The 5,028-nt window shown below is 40.1% G+C and overlaps 1 long non-coding RNA gene across 1 annotated transcript; it reads left to right on the top strand.

Annotated features, from left to right (window-relative positions):
• The first annotated feature begins 2,905 nt into the window (after positions 1 to 2,905).
• Positions 2,906 to 4,021, top strand: LOC117674771 (uncharacterized). The gene is made up of 2 exons (XR_004593980.3): positions 2,906 to 3,002; positions 3,744 to 4,021. It is a non-coding gene; the product is annotated as an uncharacterized LOC117674771 (long non-coding RNA).
• Positions 4,022 to 5,028: the final 1,007 nt, after the last annotated feature.

Genomic DNA, 5,028 nt, shown 5'->3' with positions numbered 1-5,028 from the left:
AAATTATGATCGGTCATCCTAGGCTTCAATTTACCCATAATGTTAATTCATTCACTGAATCCTATTGCTATACTGTATATTAATCTCTTCTGGGGCTGTCCAGTTATAAGAGCAACCATAGCACTTTTTAACTTGCCTTTTTCCCTCTAAAATGAGTTGTTAGTATATTTTCTGACTTACTTACCGTTGATGATCTCAATAAAAGTTTAATGTGTTGCAAAATGTAATCTCTTATAGGCCCTATCTGAAGAGAAAGTGTCTTCACTAATTTGTTGTCCTTGCATTTCTGCAGAAGTCTGGCAAGACAAACAAGATAATCCCATACCAACATTAAGAACTAATTCTTAAACTTGCCAATCTTGGGATTTATCCATCATCATATGGAGGGATAAGGGGATGAGCTAGAGATGAGATTTGTACTGGGATGTCATGACACACATTCTGCCCCTTATGTATTTGCATGAACCATCACAAGCCAAGTACAAAAGGGTGGGGCTTACATCAAGTTGTCACATTGAACATTGTGGCATCATCATAGTCAAGAAAGAACGTCTTGTGTCCACAATACTAGATTAATGGGATATGTGTATATTAGTAGGAACTTAACATGCCATAGGGGTATAAGAATTTTTATTTGACTAAAGTTCTGTTGAATTTTCCCACATACCTAACATGACAGCATGGCTACTTAGAAATATTGCCTGTTAGACTCAAGCTACTGCAAAGAAATGATTTCTCTCAAACAAAATGAGGGTGCAGCTGCATTTGTTACCCTCTAAAATTTAGATCAAATGCTTCCCCTCCTCCTTTTCCACAGCTGAATGGAAATCACGCTTTGATCTCTCATGTTTAGTGCTAGCTGGCAGTTGTTTATTGATAATTCCTCTCTAGTTCCAACTCTAGTTCCAACTTATTTTTCACACATGTATTTATAAAATGCCAGAAAGTTAATTTACTAAGCCTCTTACCTCATATGAAATCGGTTAGGCTTCATCTGTGAATTAGGACATATTCTTCCTCAGAAATGCATTCCATTATTTTGAACTGAAGTTGTAGCCGCATGCTGAAGATTAATGGGAGGATCAGTTTTCCAAATCATGTTTCAGATTTAGGCTCCGTGTTAAAATCTTTGAACCAGTCATACGAAAATGCTGTTTTCCAAACTGCTGAATCAATTTTGTGGTTAAGTGCACACCTCCAGTTTTTATAAGTCTGAAAGTTGTTATTTATAGCTCAAACTATGTTGCTGCAGACTTATGCTCGTCACTTATTTCTCATAGCTAGATGTTATATCTCTCATTCACTGAGGTCACTGTCACGCCTTCATGTTGACAAAATGATTAGAGCACCTTTTCCCTTTGAAGCAGGGGGAATCCCGCAAGCGTTTCGAAGCGGGGGAACTTTTGAGAACAATGAATGTTAAAAGGACCCAAACGCAGCCAAATTTTAATGCTCCTAGTTAGAGAGATGCCTACTTAGAGTTCTCTTCTTGTATGCCAAGTCCTCAGTTCTTTTAGAAAGCCAGGACTTCTTGCATTTTCTTTTTTCCTAAAGGGAGATACCTGACACGCCTTTCTTTTATTGAGATTTCAAAATGATCTCTGTGATTCCCCGTTTAAAACATCAGCCTTGTGTATCATTCAGCAGAAATGTCCTCTTCTCCCATTTTTAGACCCAATGTTCTGCCCTGGTTACATTTCCTTCTACACATAGGCAAGATTGAAGAAGAACAGAGAATTTGACCCTTTCAGTTTCCCTGCTGTAGAACCTCTACTATTTATAAAAGCATTTCAAATGAACAAGAACCCGTGGATAATTGGGGCCTTAAATTAAACGGAGAATCCGCAGAGATTGTGGAAGTTATCCATCTTAGTTATTCCCTTTACTTGAAAGGAGATGTGAGCCACCTCTGCTCTACCTAAAAAACCTCACCATATTGTTGTTGGTTTTTCAAACATGTGTTGGTTTTCTCGGTACTGTAAAGAGACCATTTTGAGGATGTATATATACATGGTCAGACATTTACCACTTCAGTGAGTGAAATATTTTTGGAAGAGTAAACACAATAGAGACAAACCTTACAACATTCAGAGAAAGAAAAGAGCTCATGGAGATAATATAACATAAGAAATGAAAAGTGTGATAGTTTCAAGCTGGCTTTTTGGATTAACTTTCCTATATTCATAGCACTTTTCGTAAAGAGAATGGAATGTTACCCCCTCCTAAATTAATTTCTGGTTCAAAATTAACCTCCTTCGGGGTTCCTGAAACCTTTTCATACTGTGGCCTGTGTGTTTGCAGAAGAGACAGAGGCTTTCAAAGAGAGGTGCAGAGTGTGTGTTGTGGATCCTTACATGCAATTAATGATATTTTTCGCTTCCAGGAGAATGGGGTCAGCAGTATTGATTTTGAAACTGTGCTAAGAAAAAAGAATTATTCTAAATATGTAGGTGGATGAAGGCATCTGAAGATTGATCCAGGAATCTGATCTTTAAGTAAGAGTTGGAGGAGAACATTTTCTTGCGAGTGGAAAAGTTGTTGGCAGCACTACCTGTTCTTTGCAGTAGGCAATTTGTGGTCCTCCAGCTGCTCATAGCTAGTGATAAGGGGATATGGGAGGAACCATTCAAAATATCTGGAAGAATGGAGTGAGGAGAATTGAAATCCAAATTCATTATCTGAAAGGATCCAGGTTTGGAGAGGGCTGATTGATATTTTTTATTCAGTTGTTTTGTCCATGTCCAACTTTTACCCAATGTTGAAAGGCGTCTATTTATGTTGTTTGTTGTGTGAATATATATATATAGCCACCTGCTTTTTACCTTTTCACCTAAACTTTTTATTCTCTCTCGCCCCCTGCCCACCCCACCCCCGACCCCAGTTCTACAGCCTTTAGTTGTGATGCTCAGCATGCCTCTTCTGCAGGCACTCTAAGCTGCTCACAGCTCCTCAGCCATGTTGGTTGTCAGAAAAGCATGTTTCAGAGCTATGTGTTTTGACAGGTAGGAAACATTGGTTGCATATTTTTTCCTTTCCCAGACAAAAGCGAATAGGGACAACTAATATTCTCCTAAGGCAGTAAACTTAATTGAATCCTTGAAGAAATTAAATCCCTAAACTGCAAAATACAGGGTGTACTTCAGCCTCCTCATTATATTGCTGGCAGGATCTCTCGTCTTGATCCAAGCTCCCACCTCCAGTCAGTTTTGCTCCCTTTGGCTGCCATAACTGATGATAGTCTTAGACTAGCTTCATTAGCAAGGTAGGAAAAAAAAAAAAACGTAGCCGTATAACATGGAAATGAGCAGATGGTCCACATCCCACCTGCACCGGCTGGGAGACTGCTTACTAATCTCTTTATTAGCAACATTGCTCTATAGCAGAGCAGTTGCTTTGTGTACAGAAGGTACCTAAATCTAACCCTTGACTTCTTAAATTAAAAGAAAGAAAAAAGGGCAGAGGGGAGGGGAAAAAAAACAAACATTGCCAGTCTGAGTAAATCATTCCAGGATAGGTGGGGGAAAAAAATACTTTGTGCTGCTTTAATGCATTTTCTAACATGACTCGGTAGATTCTCAGCTTCTGGGCGGAGATTCGATTGGCTGAACACTTGAGTTCAGACCACCCATAGGCTTCCTGCCCTGCCGACTCAACGGGAATTGATAAATTAGCCAAATTAGCCAAGCCAACAATGTTTGGCTGCTTGTGCCGAAGTTTAAGTTGATATCTTCTCCCCATTCCAGATATTGGCTGGGCTGACCACTGCTGGAGTGTTTATAATGGCATAATATGCTATGCTGCACCTGGAAGACAGTTTGTGGGACGTGCATGGTTCTATCTACTAACAAAGACTGCCAGGGAATCCTGAAGGAACAGAGCAGGATGCTGGCTCTCCCTCTTTTCCTGATCTGCTGCTTGAAGCCTTTAAAAACTGTCTAAAGCCAGTCTTGCATTAATCCATGATTTTCCTGAGCTTGGAATCAGATAATTTTGGAAGGCCAATAGTAAATTATACCAACTAATCTCAGTTTGATCTTTCCTGCATGTTTCCTCCAGGCGCCTTGGGCCCAAGGATCTACGGCAGGCAATTTCGAATCTCTTCTAATTCAGAACATACCAAATTGAATCAATTGCGCCGGATGCCAGGAATCTGAACTCCCCCTTCATTTATTGTAGCCCCGGTCTAAAGCAAACTGCCAAAATATCAGATTTACATAAAACACCACTTGAGTCTGGCTGAGAATAGTGGTAGCAGATTCAGAGCAGCTTATTTTATAAAGCACCATGCCAGTTTGGCAGAAATAGGCATTGCTAGCCTTATGACTCTGTTAAAACTCCATCATAACTAGTGGTCAGGCAATAGTATTACAGCAGCAGCACTGAGAGAAAAATCACTAATGAAATTGCTTGAGTTCATCATTTGGTAAAGCAGCTCTTTGAATTCATATCATCCTGTTGCGGTGGAAGCATGGAAAACTGAGGAGGCTCTATGTCATCTTCCTCCCCCATCTTCTCTGTCTCTCCTATCATATTTATATGCCATTCATCTCTGGGCAGTTTACAATAAAACCATAAAATAAACAATATTACAAAAACATACAATTAAAACATTAATATTATGATTACAAAAGATTAAAGGGGTAGGAGAGAGCATTCCAAGTTACAAACAATGTAACCATGGCATTAAGTCAACATTTCCTTGAGACCAGTGGTGAAATCTAATTTTTTTTTACTACCGGTTCTGTGGGCGTGGCTTGGTGTGGTGTGGCTTGGTGGGCGTGGCAGGGGAAGGATACTGCAAAATCCCCATTCCTTCCCCACTCCTGGGGAAGGATTTTGCAAAATCTCCATTCCAGGAGTGAAATCCAGCAGGTTCCAACAGGTTCTGGAGAACCAGTAACGGAAATTTTGAGTAGTTCAGAGAACCTGCAAATACCACCTCTGACTGGCCCCAGAGTAGGGTGGGAATGGAAATTTTGCAATATCCTTCCCCCAGGAGGGGAGGGAATGAAGATTTTGCAGTATCCT

The sequence above is a fragment of the Pantherophis guttatus genome, chromosome 1, assembly GCF_059756535.1.
Source record: "Pantherophis guttatus breed Tessera chromosome 1, ASM5975653v1, whole genome shotgun sequence".
NCBI classification, from domain to species: Eukaryota; Metazoa; Chordata; class Lepidosauria; order Squamata; family Colubridae; genus Pantherophis; species Pantherophis guttatus.
Note: the sequence above shows the minus strand (reverse complement) of the source record. Positions and strands in the feature narration are given on the sequence as shown.